Genomic DNA, 18410 nt, shown 5'->3' with positions numbered 1-18410 from the left:
CCAGACATACTCTGTAGTTTCTTGCTGGGGCTGTCTCCGTGGACGTGTCTGCGCGGGAGGTACGGGGAAGGCTGGGGCAGAGGTATCGAGGACATGTCATGTGATTGGAGTTTGTACCAATGAGGGATATCGTCTAGCAGAGCTGTCTCCAACTCTATCAGGATCTGAGGACAGAGAGGCACAAATGAAAAACAAAACGCCATGAGAGCACACTTAGTCCTGTCTCATTCTCACACACAATCACTCACACACACACAAGGTTTAAGGAGGTTTAATATGTACGAGTGTGTATGAGTTTGGGAATGAGGGAGTGAGAGAAAAATAGAGAGAGAAAGAAAGAAAGATATAAGGCGAAAACTGCGACTTGCTGTAAACCAAATCTACTGTATATTGTTGTCTCTGTACACAAACACTGTACATCCAGACACACACAAACACACACATTTCTCAGCTGATACCACTCTTCCACATCCATACCAACACACCTACATCATATTAGTTTCATACATGTATTCCAATGGTTGTCAGGGCCCCATTATACAACAGGCAAAGAAAACAAGAAATGACAAGTATGTAATTCAATGGTAAAATGTCACATCTGGTGATATAGAATAAAAAGGACAAATTGAACTATTTTCCTCCAATATAAAACCCTGACATTACAAAATAAATGATTTTATACCGGTATGGCGGAGAGATCAAAAGATGTGGTTATAATGGGAGTGGATGCACTGAAAAAAGGGGAAAGTGGGGTTGTTCAATTTGCAAATATGCATTTAATATATGAAACATAATTTATTCATGTTTGTCGTCGAAACATGAATCNGGATCCGTGATTTTCATGGATGATTCCTGCGGTCCTGTGTCATGGGATCGCGACGTCCTTGATTTCTTTTGAGTCGTTGGCCTGTGGTCCTTGGCATCATTAAGTCCTGGATGGATATCTCGTGGCATTCATCTTTCCTTATCGTATACAACACATGCATTTCCAACATTTGGACATACCTATGTTGCAAATGATTATCTTTTCAATTCACACACGGCATCTATGCACGTCTGTCCGTTTCCTTTTGGGAGAAGGGATCTTCCTCTGTTGCTCTCCCCTGAGGTTTTTCTTTCCCATTTTCCCTTTAAACTTGTGGTTTTCTCTGGAAGTTTTTTCCTTGTACGACTATGGAGGTCTACAGGGACCAGAGGGTTGTCGTATTTTTGTTCATACTGATATTCTGTACAAAACTGTGAAGTCCACTGAGACAAATGTAACATTTGTTGATATTGGGCTTTATATAAATAATATTGATTGATTGATATGTTAAACACCATAAGGACAATCCCAGGTCAACCATGGGTTCACGAGGTTTGACTGTAAAATATTTTCTGAAGAAAGAAATCTGGTTGTCCGGACCTCAGTTTCTACTTCGACCTCAAGAAGAGTGGCCCCAAAACCCTGATGGATTGAAAGTAATCTCACTAAAGGACTCTGAAGTCAGGAGCATTATTTTTAACACTACTCAGATCATGTCCGAGGAAATGGATCCCGTCAACCAATTAATCCACCACTTTTCCTCTTGGAATGGTTTAAAAAGGGCAGTAGCATGGATGCTCAGTCTTAAAAGACTGCGTTTGTATCGCAGCAGAAAGAGAAACCAAGCAAGTGTTGTTCCTCCTCAACTAATTCCAGATAACATACATCAAAGAGGCCTATCACAAAAGGAGAGAGGGAATTTCGACAGGCAAGAAAACAATGGTCTCACAGTTGAAGAACTGGCAAATGCTGAAATAGAGGTAATCTGTTTTTGCCAAAGAAAGAGGTACGCCGATGAAATCTCAAATCTGAGAAAAGGAATAAACGTCAAGAAAACCAGCCACCTTCATAAACTCAACCCCATTCTGGAAAATAATGTGTGACGGGTTGGTGGACGACTTAGCCGGGCAGCAATGCCGGAGGATATGAAACATCCTGTCCTAGTGGCTAAAGGCTTTCACATTGCTGGTCTTATTCTGCAAAATGTTCATGAACAAGTGGGTCATGGTGGTCGCAACCATATGTTATCCCGACTACGCCAACAACTACCCGGCTACTCCTGGACAACAACAGATCCATTCACATATGTTGGAGTTGATTATTTCGGACCCTTTGGAGTGAAGCGTGGAAGGAGCATTGTGAAACGTCTTTTCACATGCTTAGCAATAAGAGCAATTCACCTTGAAATGGCATCATCTCTTGACACTGATTCGATCATCAATGCGCCACGGCGCTTTATAGCTAGACGTGGTCAAGTCAGAGAACTCAAATCTGACAATGGCATTAATTTTGTAGGATCCGAACGCGAGTTGAAGAAGGCAATTGAAAGTTGGAATCAAGATCAGATCCACAATACACTTCTCCAGAAAGGAATTAATTGGATCTTCCATCCCCCAGCTGGCTCACATCATGGAGGTGTCTGGGAAAGATTAATCAGATCAGCACGAAAGGTTCTCAAACTCCACTCTGAATGTACAAAGTCTCGACGAAGAGGGACTTAACACAGTCTTATGTGAAGCAGAAGCTATTCTCAATAGCCGTCCAATCACCAAAGCTTCTACAGATCTAAACGACCTCGAAGCACTGACACCTTTTGCTCCTTAAGACAACACCATCCCTGCCACCAGGACAGTTTCAAAAGGAAGACATTTACGCTCGCCGCAGGTGGAGACAAGTTCAGTATATGCCAGACTTATTCTGGAAAAGGTGGATTAAAGAATATCTTCCCCTACTTCAAGAACGACAGAAATGGTCTAAAATCAGACGCAACTTCACACCAGGAGACATCGTGATCATCATGGATGACTCAGTCGGAACTCCTGGCTTACTGGAAAAGTTGCTGAGACCATCGCTGACAAAAAGGGACTCGTACGTACGCTTCGGATCAAGACCAAGACTGGTTTCCTGAGCAGACCAATTAAAAAAGTTAGCCTTCTTCAGGAGTCAGAGGACTTTTGCCAAGTCTAAATGGACTATTTTTGCCTATTTTATTTTTTGTCTCCTACCCCCTGCACACACACAAGCCACACTAAGCATTTTACTGATACTGATTAGTGAGTAGGCTAAAGATTATCACTTTTCCAAAAAGACTGCAATATATGAACTCCGAACAAAAATAATTCAAGAAAGAGATCTGGACGTATATTTTGTGTGTATTGTCATTTATTATAGTAATTATAATTTTGTGAAATGATAATTAGGGGCCGGTATTGTAGGTGCCATAACGCTACTTAGCCCAAGTTCATTATTTGTATTATTATTATTTGTTTACGTCACTTTTATTTGTTTGTTGAGCACTTCCGGGAATTGTCACATGGGTGTGGTTTGGTTAAGTCACTTGTTTGATGTCGAGGATGACGAGCTTGTGCTGTCATTTTTTCTGTTGACCGTTTTGTCCATAGTTACTGTGTTTTGATTTTGTTTATTAAATATCCTAAAACTATCTTGCTTCAGTATGGACTTTCTCTTCGAAAACGCGTCACAGTTTATAGCCTCTCGGCGATTCAAACTGAACTGGAAATTGAGCCACCACAGCTACTGAAAGAAGGCAGTTAGCCTAGCTTAGCATAAAAGCCAGATGCAGGCCGGTTGGAAAACAGCCAGCATTACTGTCAATATTAAAAAAAAACGTATACCTTATATCATCTTCAAATAATTAGTGAGTCTAGGTTAAGCTTAAACCATTTACCAGACCCAGGCCAGCTGTTTTAATCTGCTTCCAGCCTCCATGCTAATTAAAGCTAAGCTAACCTATCCTGGTTGTAGCAACAATGATATGGACAAACATCTCAATTTTGGCAATTAAGGAAATAAGCAAATCTAGAAAATGAATACAAATGTCTTTTATAATAATTTATATAATTTTTCATAATCTTATTTTTATATAATAACTCATAGTAAACCACATAATAATCCCATGGTTATTCTAGAAATCACTTCAACAGTTGGTTAACAATGTTTAGAAATGTAATTAAGATTTTAATAAAGTTAAGTTGGAATGAATCCATGCTAATTCATGTTATATGTAACATGAATATTCTCTGAGCATTACAATTGGTCACAGTATCAGCTTCTTAAAACAACTGAAACACTATCGCAGTTGCTTTGCCTGTTTTATGTTTCACTCCCGCCTCTGCATACTAAATACATTATCGAACCTCCTCAGGAGAAATAAAACACAGCGTAAAATGCTGGCAGTGTTTTCTCCTTAAGCGGTGAACAAACCCAGCAGATCGTAAAAATGATGCAAGGATGCTCACGGTGAGCAGAATTCCCAGTAAGTGTTTACACACTGTGCTTACATCCAGAGTTAACCGACTACTTGCCACAGCCCAAGCTATTTACATGCACCTTGATAACTTGTGATAGAGTATCCTAGGATACCATGAATAAACCAATTACACAGTGGTCTTCAATCCTGGTCCTGGTTTTCTTTACTACCTTCTGCTTAATTGCCTTCACTTGCTGTCCCCTGGTGTGAATCAGTCCCTGATTAAACTGCTAAAAAGATTCAGAGCTTTGGATTTTTTGGACGGAGAGCGGCTGAACTCAGGTGTCCCATCCCAAACCGAACATGGGCCAATAGCTGCCGGATCCTCTTTACTTCACTGAGGTTTCTTCCAATAGTAGTCAAAGAAACGATTCATGCAGTAGTAGATATTTACTAAAGAGCACACTAAGCATTTACTGTGTACTTAAATTTAAAGAGCACAGCTGGCCCTATTTCAGTCACTTCTTTACTGGGACCTCGTGTTCAAATCAAGTGAAATGCAGAGTAGCAGAAGTGCTAATATAAATCTACAGCGTGATTGGACCACAGCATGAGCCAGGGTGTGTGAGCTCCGCAGAGGGAGGAGACCTCGCTGGAAAATATGAGTACTGGTGTTCTCTCGCTCCAAGATACTGTTTAATCCTGCCTGCATTGATTACACATTTCTTCAGATTATATGAGTGGAATTGACTGCTGGAGAGTGTTTGTTCAGTCTGTATTTCAGCCATAAATAGCCTTCCAATGTATTCCAAATAACACGCACCATTCGGGGCATGAGTGTGTGGCATATTAAACTGATCAAATTGACCAGGAAAATTGGTTTCCCTCTGTGTAGTTGAGTCTTTGGTATATCCGCGCCTGCGCTGTGTGTTCATTAAGATCAGATAGCGTTGCCTCAAATCGCTGCAGCTCCCTCACAATAAGTGCTGATTGTCTCTGTTAGCTATTCTAGCTAGCAAGAAATTAACAGTGTCTTATTTTCAACAACGGTCTGTTAATTAAATAATAGTTTTATAGGGCTTTGTTCAACGGAGCAACCACAACACATCTTAAAACTGCAAATGTAAGTAGCCTACATTAGCACTTGATTTGAGACAGCCCTGCTTTTTCTTTTCCCATTGAGAGCACACACATACCTTTACCTGAATTTGCGCTGCTTCAAATACATCTTTATTTGTTTCTGTCTGTGTTTCTACTTTCTAAGCACTCATGCAAATTAGAAATGTTAGTAGGCCTACACATGCAATCACCACACCAAGCCTTTAACTGCTTCAAGTGTTTGAATTTGAGAAGTCTGTGAAATGTTCTCTCATGTGTGTGATGTACAGTAGTTGGCAGTTGGTGCAACTCTTAACCCTGCCAAGTGTTTTATTTGGATATATAAATAAAAATGCAACATTAAAATCTCAAACATTTATCCTCTTATGCTCGGGTCTGTGAGGTGACATGAAGTGTGATCAATTACGCTTGTGAAGTAAGTTAAGTAAAGAACTGTAGCTGGCAGGCTGTGTATTTGAACAAGTTTAGGCTGAATTTGTAAGTACAGAGTTACTTTGCCAATTCAATTCACAGTCTGCACTCACTGCCCCTTATGTTGCAACATGCTGAATAGCATTCGACTACAACGAGCTGCAGAGTAGGACGTATTTCTAATCTAAAACATTCAAGTTCTTCTTAAAAACAATAGTCACACAATATAGGTATAACTCACTGTGATCTGCAATAAAGTGAGCCAACCCTAGCACATTTACACCGTAAGCATGGGCATCAAAAGGCCACCCAAAGCTCATACAAAGCTAATATGTATATTATGTATTTATATATATGTGTTGGCCTTAATCAAGTGGGTATCTTATAGGGATGCCAGCGATTATTCGATTTTTCGAATATTCGTTACAGTCTCCATAATCGAAAATTATTTTTAAAATGTTATTTATATATTTTTGTATTATTATTTATGTTTTTCTTTTTTTTCCTGGCTTAGTTTCAACCAAAATATAGACTAATGCTAATAATAGTAATAGTATTAATAAATAACACCACCAGTTTGTTTTACTGTAAACTTGAGGAAGCCAGCAGCGGCGAATAATCGATTAATATTCGCCAGGGCTGTCCGATTTTCGAATTTGTTCATGGTCAGTTTCTGGCATCCCTAGTATCTTAGGGTATCAATTTCACCAAGTTCTAAAGTGTTTTTATTACATTTGTTAACATGGCTGTCTCCACTCCACAAAATATTCATGTTGACTGTATCTAAGTGGATAGAGTGCTGGACTTCGAATCAGGGGGTAGCAAGTTCAAATCCCACTGCAGTCAGCATGTCGTTGTGTACCTGGGCAAGACACTTCACCCAAATTGCTCCTGTGGGGAATGGCCACAGTATTGAATCGCTTTGGATAAAAGCGTCTAACAAGTAACATGTAATGTTCTTTTTTCCTTTTGAGTGCCATGGATGGTGGCTTATAATAATGTTTCTGAAGGTAATGTAGTTTGGAATAAAGGATTGTTAAAGGACGTGTAATTAAGTAGATTATTTGTTTATACATAATTTAGAATCAGTAATATTTTTGTATATCAATTTGACCCTGATTATTTTGTATCGTATAATAATTCTCATGTGAAATGTTTGTATTATTGTTTTACACATTCAAAATAAATCGAATCATATCAAATAAAAAAGCTTTGACGGACTTCCATAGTAATAAGGGCTCGGCATTTAAATCCTGTCTCACCAGAATATTTTGAATTCCTAAGGTACCGATTCAGCAATGAGCTTATATTTCATCAAATTTCCTTCAATCGGAATTTGATTTCCTTTGAACCACTTTCTCACATCTGTGCAATCCCAGATTTCCACCAGAAGCGTGTCCCTTCTTAACTACAATGTAAGATTTAGAAGTCTTTGCCGACATTTAGTTTTAGGGGACCAATGACTGAATTGAAAATGTCTTCAAGACTGGCATTTTCTTCTTTTAATCACATGACATTTTTTTCCCCCACTTCCTGAATGAGAGAATAGGCACTTCTCAGAAAGGGGCCGAGCAAATAAACCCCTCTTTGGGCCTGGAGCCACTAATCTGTAATTTAATTTCAGGTGGGTGTCTGGGCCATGAGGACACACAGCAAGGTCAAGGGCTACTGTACAGAGAGATCTGTGCGTTTGGGCACAGCCTGGGGTTTGATCAACAGTCTCATCCAGCTTAGGAAGAGGACTTAGTATGTGCGCGTGCTCCTGTGCATGTGTGTGTCGGGGAGGTCTTTCTAATACATGTCAGACTTGATGCAAGGTAGCTATTTCGCATATGACAGCAACAAACAATCACAGCGAAAATCCATTATTCAAAACAAGTCAAATGTTTGGGATGACTGAGCATCTGCAAACACAGAGGATTAGCCCTAAAATAGGACTGCGTCTATCCGGGAACAATTCAACATGTCATTGTTGATCTGCATGTAAATGAAATATTTGTATTGCTTTGACAATAATTCTTGTTTTACTCATTATGTAGAATAGTCTAGTCGGCAGATAAATCAACTAATGGAAAAGTGGAAGGATGAATTTGAGCAGCATGGCTAATCCTGTGGGTGAAGAAATGTCTGTAATAAACTCAACCTTGTTCTGCCCGAACGAGCACAAAGTGGCCACGGGAATGGGACCAATAATTACCAATGACCAGTTTCACCATGTCTCTTTTATGTTAATAGGCACTCGGTTATCTTACACAAATGGCTTTGGCATTCATACATGAACATATGGCACAGGGACATGCTCAAGTACCTTGAAAAAATTGAATAAAAGTACAGCTACTAGTGAGGAAACGATGAAACATTCCACAGCAGCAGTAAAAACGTGTTCATTAAAAACAATTTCTTACATATAAGGCTGTCAGGTCAGTGAGGAAATCAGGGTGTATCCCATGCACCATTTGGAGTTTGTTGGAGCTTAGCTGGCATTCAATTTCAATTTCCTCAAGTTACTGAATATAGGAGCGGCGCACACTGACAGGTACAAGTTACTCCAGCGACAGACGCTAATTAGCAAGTGCAGAAGTAATGGAAGAGCCAAGCTCCCTCTCTGGCAGAGAGACAGGGATGGCAACTGAGGCAGGGTCATCTCTTTAAGTGTCTCACTTCCTATTAGACAGGAGATCTCTGGCACATGCCCCATCACAACCCATACGGAGTGATGTCAGCCACGGAGAAAGGATCCTGTCACATCCTGTAGTTTTCAAACAGAGCTTCTCTTTTGCATACTGCATAGAACAACTGTGTTCACTCACTGCCGCGGCCCTCCATTGACAGAAAAGAGAGAGAGAGGGCAATAGAAAATAATGGCACATGATGTGTTTATGTGTTTTGATGGAAACTCGAGGGAAAGTCATAGAAGGAAGATGATGGACTCAGCTTCTGCTCAGCGAGGCTTTGACATTCTGTAGGGGGACGCTGGAAATAGTCTCCAGGTTGATGGATAGGTGGAGTGGGATTACCCGCCAGACTCATCTCCTGCCCGCCGCCTGGCCCCGACTCCTGGAAAAAGACACAAAAACACAATACGTATAATGTCAGGCTGCTCACCGTGGGAGAGGTTATTAACTTTGAAAAATAATGAAACACTGCAGGCCTGTCAGAGTAACCAACAGCTAACCTAATTACTAAAACAGAGGTAATCCCATTGGTAAATGTTGGTCTCATGTGCAGATTATAATACTTTTCCACTATTATCGTTATAAATAATTCAATAAAAGTGAAGAAAACAGCAAACAAAGCAATTTTAGCATTATTAAAAAAACAATCACACCAACTAGAAGCTGCTTTTCCAAGGATGTTTCAACCTTCAAGTCTCTCTCCACCTACACATCCTCCTCTCTGTTTCACAAATGTATCTCTGAACTTCTAATGCTTCTCCTCACTCGTAGCCCCTGCGGACCACCCCACCACTGGCACTGCCTGATAAATTGTTCTCACTGCATCATTAAACAGTTTGAATTAACTTGGGTGGAATTTAATTATGTCACACATGAAGCTCTTCTACTTGAAGCTTTTAAAAGTAATATAGTTTGCTATATGCTTGGAGGTTCGGCTTTTAGATACATTATTCAAGCCAGTCAGCTATATCTGCATGCAACTGGACTTCTAAATGGAAATAACACACTTCATCAGGATGGATCTTTTAATTTGTGGTTCCTAGAGAAACGTTGAACATAAATTACCTGCTTATGCTCTGTGTCGCATTAAGACCTCAGCTGCACTTGTCATAAATCCACTTTGATTAAGATATACTGTAAACTTCAATAGATTTGGCTCTGTTCACATGCCTCCTGAGCACTTACTGTGTCTATGCTAATATGTCCTCACAGGAAATACAAAAATAGTTCTGTTAGTGAGCTTCTCCTACCTCCTAATTGACACTCATTATCTCCCCTTTATTACATTTTAGGCTGATGCGATGTGGATATATCCTAACTGAAACCCTAAGGGCATTACTAACAGCTCCAAAATGTCAAAGCAAGAACTGAAACAGTAATAAAGTATGTCATTCTAAATGATAGGAGTGTTTGCAAATTGCAAAACGCGCAGAATAATATCTGTTTTGCAGAGCAGCGCAGGATTTGAAAGTGGAGTCTTGCTTGCATTTGCTCCCTGTCAGAGGGTAATCCAATTTATCCATCACCCAAATGAACACAACACAATTTTCACACATGCATTTTCTCATCAGATTCAAATACCCCTTCAGCCCCCAGAGAGATCTCAGCATCTGTATTTCAAAGAGCAGTCCTGCTATCTGTTGAGTCCGGAGGTCAGAGGTGAAATGAGAGACCTTTACCGAGACACTGGATGAACATCTGCTGCGGAGTAATTTAGAATCTCACAGAAGCACAGGGACAAGCAACCTGAAACGATTTCTTTTTTTTTTTTTTTCTGGGATTGTTAACACAGGCAATCAAAAAGTAAACTCCTACTTAAGTGTTTAACAAACAGCTTCTCTCTGGCGGAGAATCCAAAGCAAGCTTGGCAGGGCAGAACCGTCGGTGCACTCCAACACCTGAGACGCAAGCTGATGGACAGATTCATTTAAAGCAGGTACACGAGATTGCACACTAATTTACTCGGGCTATAGGAGATTGTTCATGTGAAAGATACACCGGCACCCAGGATTCAATCTAATGAACCGTTGTAAATCCAACCATTTCTTTCCTCATCTACATTGAAAGTAGTGCCATACTTCCCGCGCCCTGTCGGTTACTTTTTTATATTTATATTCTTGTGGAACATCACACCTCAAAACAGCAGGCCTGCTGCTTTTAGACTTCGACAGAAAGACAACAAAAATCCAAGTGACTATCAAAGACAAACAGCAGGCATGGGATTATGAAAGTAAATGTTTGGGAATAACCTTGGGAAGTATTCAGGATAATGAGGAAGCTGCTAAACTTTGGTCATTACCAGATGATCAAACACACCATGACAATTTCTCTGTATATTATGGACAATTATACTATTTCAGATTTGCTTCCATGGATGCATTTGCCTTTCAACAAAGGCCTTACAGACTTCAATATACAGTAGAGAGCTTAAATGGAAATAGGATCCCGTGGGAGTGGCGGGACACAAATGGTGGTGTGTGGAAGATATCTACTGTAAATAGCGGTTAGTACCATCAGTGTGGGAAGAGATATAAGAGGCTATTATTATAAGGCTTAACGATGCATTGTACTTCATGGCCTTCAAATACACTGTGTCTTCTGTCTACCTTCCCCCAGCTTTCTCTCTTTATAACGAGTTGTGAAGTCTGGTACAAAAACATCAGTTTCAACCTGAATTTAAAGCTTAACTATTAATAAAAACACCATCACTGCTGCTCTCTAAATGCGACATTAGGCCATCTGATTTATAACATGTTGCTAGTGGTATTGTTACTCTAATATAGCATCGGGAGGAATTTTAATCATGCTTATTTTCAGTTAATGTTTTCTAAAATGTCAAAACTTGTTTGACATTTTGGGGAATTTGTTTGAGTTATTTAAAAATGTCAATAGCACTTGACATCTGCAGGAAAAATATGAAGCAGCAAGCAGCTTTCATGCTAAAACTTAGCTCAAAGACATTAAAGTGGACCTATCATGCTATATTTGAATAATATAGTGTAGGACCATACCTATATAAGGCATATTTATACTTTTTATTTTTCAAAATACCAAACAGATCATGCATTTTAGCCATTCCTCATTTCGCTCAATTTAACACTGTCTTTGCATGGGCTGATTCTGTGAAAACAGCACCATCTACAGGCCTGGCATATGTACTACAGCGTCTCAGCGCTTTCGAACTGCAATGTCCGTGGCTGTCTCCTCCTGATTGGTGGAGTTGGCCCAATAGCCGTAGCGCCACTTCTGTGACGTCACAGAAGTGTTCAAATCTGGATCAGTCTGTATCAGATCCGTTGCAGCCCCTTTTTAAGAGATTTGGGTATGGAGGAAAATAGAGAGGGTTGTGTTTTCTGACACTTGGTGAGTTCCCTGGAACAGCGGGGACACATATTCATGTATAAAAGACGTACAAAAGTGAATTTTGCATGATAAAAATGGGAAAATACTAAGCAAAGTCAAATTATTTACCAATTCTGAAAATGTTCCACTTTTTGGGTTTGATAGTCTATAAACATTGACGGATGATACATTGCAACTGCAGTGAGTGATTTAAGGGTATGATTACAGAGTAAATACAAATTAAGTGATTTCAGGCCATGGAAGTCAATGTTACTAAATTGAAATGGTCTCTGTTTATAGAAATGTGTGTGATCCAAATATTAACTGTGCTCCTTTGAACTTATCATTCAAAGCGTTTCAGGATTTTTTCCATTTTAAATGCCAGACAGATTTAGGGAACAGTTTTACATTTTGTGCCCCAAATGTGTCCACATGTCTTATAAAAAAAATTATATGCCAATTTCAAATGGTTTACATACTTCAGGCCTCCTCAGAGCCTTTTGTATTATAAAAAAAGCAATTTTTGGGCCAGATTGCCAAACAACAACAACCACAACAAAAGACTGTCAAAATGATAGACTCGAGCTTAATTTAGGAGGGTGACCTTGTAATCCGACAGACTACTGGCTCTAAACTTGGTATATGGAAGGAGAGGTTGTATGGACACAAAACAAACATGCACAAATGGATCACTGAGGGAAAGTCAAACAAGGGCTAAAGTTTCATCACGGAACAGAAAAATGCTGCAAAAGAAACAGAAAATGAGAGAGAATAAAAATGTCTTTGGAGTGAACACCTCCGAGAATTTCAGAAAACATAACTCTTGTGTAAAGAGCAGCGCCAATGGTGACTCGAAACCTAAGAAAACAAAACAATGTTACTTTTGCTTACATTACAGGGAAACAAATGTCTATGAGTAAGATTTACCGTGAACATTGCCAACATTTCGATGATATTTTTGGAAATAAGACAGAAATATACAAGACAAGCATAGCAGTGTAGTCAAGATCAGGACATTCAGAAGAAAAGAAAAAACAATGGGTTCTACATTTACCTCAGATTAATTTATACCCCTTGTGTGACAATGACAAAAGATGTGTTATAATTTATTATAGTAAGATTTAGGTTTGTAATTTCACAGCAGAATTATAAAAGGAATGTCTACACCTGTACATATACACATGTACGCACACACAACACACACACACACACACACACACACACACACACACACACACACACACACACACACACACACACACACACACACACACACACACACACCTCTGGCTAATAGCTCAATTAACACACTGTCACGTCATAAAATGTGGGCGCAAAGGATTCACCTGTCTCCAAGGAGGATAGCGAGAGAGGGGAAGTAATTGATACTATATTTTGCGGAAAGCTACTTTGAAAACTAATTATGTGTGTATAACAAGCAGGGAATTATTCCGACAGCTCCTATTAGTTGTGTTGACCGGGGTGTGTGTGCGTGTGTGTGTGTGTGTGTGTGTGTGTGTGTGTGTGTGTGTGTGTGTTTTGTGATGTTACTGGGCTGTGATCTCTCCATTCGCCACTGATGTCACAGTACCAAGTTGCAATACATCAAGGCAGTCTGTGACTCAACATACACCCTGGGAAGTGATCTTTATTTCAGTTTATGTACACCTAGAAATATACATTTTACACCACAATCAATAGTAAAGTGCTTCAGGATATAAGTAAAATGGTCTTGTTTATGGAGATGTGTTTGTGCATATCCAAACAGATATGTATTTAAAGCTATGGGAAAAGAAAAGGACTAAAGTAGAAAACTAAATGCAATTGCATATTGTTTTGAATAAATGTCAGCAATTGAAGTCCCACCTTACCTGTGACATTATGATTACCTGTGGCTTTTATTTATTTTGTATTCAATAAAAAAAACGAATGTATATGACTCTCAATTTAATACAAACTAAGGTGAAAGTGATAATCTTTAAGAAATATGTAGGTTATTTCTTTTTCAATATCAGTATTTTCCTTTGAGAAATATGTACTGTCTCTTAAGCAAACGCTACTCAAACAACAGTAAGTAGTACACCTATTGGAGACTATTTTCAGAACTGGAATACTATATATTGGTGGATTATATGTATTCATGAAAGCGGGACGATAATTTGTGTAGAAATGTCAGCCAGTGCAATGTTCTGGTCATTGATGTGATTTTAATAGTTAAAAGTGGAGCTCTATGGCAAGGAGATAAAATCTATCAGGCTACACCTGCAACATTAGATTAAATCCATTGATGCTTTTGTTCTTCTGTTGATGATACGAAATGTTTTGAATATCACCCGCCTGGTCCTTTAAATCAATACATTCAGTCGTATTTGCCTTTTCAGAGCCATAAGAATGTGATGAATAGAGCGATGGAATGGGCAGCAGTCTAACTCTGAATTGGATTCAGTGGAATTGCAGATCAAAAGACCAACGGGTTCACGCCCTCTATCTCCTTCCCCTCTCTTTTACAAAAAATATGACATTTTCAATGCATGAAGCAATTTAATCTCCCTCTCTTCTATGAAAACGCCTGTAAATGAGCGTCTGTGAAATTAAGGAGATCGCCCAGAGATTGGTCAGCCTGTCGATCCCTCTCCTTCTCTCTCTTTCTTTGGCTCCGTCCCGTCTCCCTCTAATACAAAATATAAAATATTATCAATGCATGAAGCAATTTAATCTCTTTCCCTCCGCTCCCTCTCTCTCCCTCTCTTATGAAAACGTCTGTAAATGAGTGTCTGTGAAATTAAGTGGGAGATCGTTCAGTTTTTCTCCGAGGTCAGTCTCTCTTTCTCTGTCTCCATCTGCCTCTGTGATCAGTCCATTTGTCAGAGGTCAGACTTTTTTCCCTTCTGGCTGCAGCATTCTGCCTGCCAAACATTCCCCATTACTGTATGTAAATTCATTGATTGCAAACCCATAACTACATCATACTTATACTTTGACCCCTCTTATCCAGCCCACATGCACATGCACACTATCACCCCTTCTGCCCTCATGCAAATGAGAAACAAATAAATAAATAATTAAATATACAAGCTTTTTATGTCCTGGGCAAATCCTCAGAGAGGAATGAGAGAATACAGAAAATGATGAGGAAATATACTGTAACAAGAAATACAGAGCGATAAACCGAATGAAAGAATGTTGTGAAGGGTATAAGGAAAGATGGGGGCTTATGGGGGCTTACAAAAGGCAATGCAAAAAAAGAGATGAGAGCAGACTGACTGACTGCCTGAATGAAATCAGGGTTTCTCCGAAAAACAGAATAAGATGCAGGGAAAAACATCCTTTTGTTATGTTAAACATGCCATCTCATTGGAAATGTCTTGGCCTGCTTTATTCATCCTAGCATTGTCATCGCGAATAATAGTGGAGATTGACACAGACTCTCGCTTTGGATTAATTCCCAAGAGGTTCAAAGAATTTTATACAGATTGCAATGTGTTGATGCCCCTTAAACTGGAGAATAATATGTATTATGCACTTCTAGCTATCCACCTACTGTAAGTGTGCAAACTTAAGCTGTCTTGGTAAAGGCAACAGTTGCAAAGAATTGTTCATTGTGTGCTTCCTTTATGCAAATGGCACGCTTCCTTTCAAGTATGGATGTGCATTGCTAAAGATCAACAGTACAATAGTACAATAAAAAAGCAAGTCATGCAACATTGACAGGAACGCTTGCCTCTGCTTCAGGCACCAGTACACAAACACTTTTCCTAAAAAACACAAGTTAAACAACAGTTAAGCATTAAAGCTGCAATTCTCAAGACATTTCCCTAAAATAAATGACAGCCTTAGTAAAGGCTTAGTTTCACCAACAGAAATAAATGAACTGTACAATCCAATGTTAAGACAATAAACTTTAAATATTTCTCAATATTAGGAACAACCATACAGTGGGATTCTATGAGTTGTGGTAAATGCTCCCCTTAGAGTTTCCTGGGATAAGTTTCAGTCACTACCTTCTCTCTGTCAAAGGTTTCAAGATCTAATTCTATAGTAGTATAGTATTTAGCTTTAGATTTTAATGTTTGTAAAAAGCTAATAACATTTTAAATCAATCTGTCTTCTCTTGATCAACTCCCATTTACATGTTCTTCTTGTGCACGCCCAAGTATGGCATCATATAATGTGTGAAATCCCAAGTGTGCCATGGCAGATTTGAGATTATGATGTTATTTTTCTATCCCCCACTGTGAGAGAAAGTCTGACCCACACAGACAGAGAACAGAGGGAAACGGAGATATGAAGGGAAAGAAAAAAAGGAAAAGAAATGCTAATGGTGGAAAAAATACACAAAAGATACCAAAAGGGAGAGAAAATATTAAAAGAGCTGCTGAGAAAGTGAAAATATTGATAGAAAATGTAAATATATTTGGGGTGAGGGTAATGTATATTCAACTTGATACACTGTTCAACAAAGCCACAGCTCAGATAGCCCAAACACATAAGCACCATTATTTTCATAGTCTCCCTATCCAAATCCATTTGTCTATTTATTTTTGTCAAAATGGATGCCACACGACCTTAGTGTGTGAGATATTACTGTTGTTGTGTGTTCCTTGTGAAAATAAATTACATATGAGAATGTGACGCTGCTCAAACTCAGGGACTCTGGGACTGATTGAGAGTCAGTGAGTGCAAATTGAATTTTCAACAGGCCACGGTCTTTGAACAGGTCACAGGTCCGAAAGAGGGAACGTAAAAAGGTAGAGGAAAGTAGAAATAGTGTGTTATACACAGTGAACTGTTGTGACTCTACAGATATGTTTAGTCATGTTTTTACTCTAGTTTTGTGTTTTGATCTTGTCACTTCCTGTTTTTATTTTGAAAGTAATCTTTCCTCTCATTCCAGATCCCACATTTCCTGCCTTTGTGTGTTTCCCGCCCTTGAGATTGCTTGGCCCTGCCCTGATTGTTTTCACCTGTGCCCATCCCCCTCACCTATATATAGCCCTGGTGTTTCTTTGTTCCTTTGTCTGTTCGTTATGTTTCATGTCGTGAGAACCTGGGCCTTTTTGGACTCCTGATACCTACCTTGAGATTTAGACCTTTTGCCAAGTGAGTTTTTGTGTTGCTGTACAATTTAGCTTTGGCTATTTAACTGCTTTCTATTTTTTGAAAGTACGATTTCGTTTTTGTTATTAAAGAACATTCTATTTTTGGACAACTGTCTTCGAGTCCTGCTTTTGGGTCCTGCGTCCTGTGTCTCCGTTCATAACAGTGAACGAATGGAGAAAAGTATATTTATTTGGAATTCAAATGTAATGCTGCCTTAAGTCAGGCATTGCTACTGACAAACACACACACGCACACACTGACCTTTCAAAGCTAGCCACATTTCAGAGACCCTGTACTTTCTCCCTCCTTCCCTTTTATTATGAATAAGGGTCATTTTCCTTAAATCACACCCAAAAGTACAATAATGAAAAAAGCAAGCAAGCACAGAAATAAATAAACAGAGGAAAACAAAATAAGACATACTCATACTGAACCAGCTCACAAAAATGGAAGAACATGATAATTGCACCAGAAAATGTCCTAATCATCTATTGTAATTTTATACCCATGTGTGAGCGTTCCAGCCTGTAGCCTTCTGGCGTATACTTCACTGACAGGCACTGCATTTTAAAGTCGTCAGCATGAATGTTAATGCTGCATTGGATCAATAGTGTTTCTTGGAGTTTGACCCCTTAACCTCCAAAAGAAATAGAGGCACTATGTTTTAAGTAAAGAAAATCCAATTGACATTTAGCCATACACTTTTTGGTGGATGGTGGTCCATATTATTTAAAGTTCAATTTACAATGTTTGGTATTCTGTAGAAAATCGGTTTCAACACATTTTCTTTTCCAGTGTTTGACAAAACTTTTAAAACTTTTTTCAGTCAGTCAGGGGAAATATGCACAATTTCATTACAATACGCATATTTACTTTTTTCTCAAGAGATAGCAATTGGTTAGCCTACATCAGTGACCATCAACTGGCGGCATGCGGGCCACATCCGGCCCGCCAGACATTCTGATCAGGCTCGCACGACGGGGGTGACTGTGGCGTTGACGGAGTGGTTAGTACGTTCGCCCCCCCATTCATTTTTTTTTAATACGACGTCTCGTGAGTAATGTGCAGTAATGTTCATTTCACTGGAAGTGCAATTGTAAGAACTTGACAAGCCCGCAGGGGGACAAGAGTTAGCAATACGAATTCGATGTACATCCGGTCCCTAGTGGTTGACGTAAAACAGGTTCCCGGTTTACTATACGGTTATCTGTGAAGCGTCCGGGCGTAAAAATATATAAATCGGTTCTTAAAACTCAACCAACTGTCCCAATGTTCCCACAATCAACCTCGTGCGGATCCATTGACGCCTCGCGTAGTTTTCGAATCGTGGCTGGGAAGTGAGATTACTTTCCTAGTGAAGATCCTGATGCAGGCCGTCGATGACAGCGCCGTCGAGACGGAGAGACAACCTGGTCGCCCCCAATTACGACGCCGTCGCGTAGGTTGTTGTTGTTCTAGTGAAGAAGAAGTTCCGTCCCGTCCGATGCGTCATGCGTCGGATGACAGGGCGTCGCGACGGAGAGACAAC

The 18410-nt window shown here is 39.5% G+C and overlaps 1 long non-coding RNA gene across 1 annotated transcript in view; it reads left to right on the top strand.

The window, feature by feature from the left end:
* Window positions 1-331: 331 nt before the first annotated feature.
* LOC104945157 (uncharacterized) overlaps window positions 332-18410 on the top strand; it is a 19509-nt gene continuing 1430 nt past the window's right edge. Inside the window, exons 1-2 of the long non-coding RNA XR_798309.1 lie at window positions 332-414; window positions 3226-3231. This is a non-coding gene — a long non-coding RNA (uncharacterized lncRNA). The remainder of the gene's footprint in view (window positions 415-3225; window positions 3232-18410) is intronic.

The sequence above is a fragment of the Notothenia coriiceps genome, unplaced genomic scaffold (genome assembly GCF_000735185.1).
Source record: "Notothenia coriiceps isolate Sejong01 unplaced genomic scaffold, NC01 NC01_scaffold00000339, whole genome shotgun sequence".
Classification (NCBI taxonomy): domain Eukaryota; kingdom Metazoa; phylum Chordata; class Actinopteri; order Perciformes; family Nototheniidae; genus Notothenia; species Notothenia coriiceps.
This window is presented reverse-complemented; position numbering and strand designations above follow the sequence as displayed.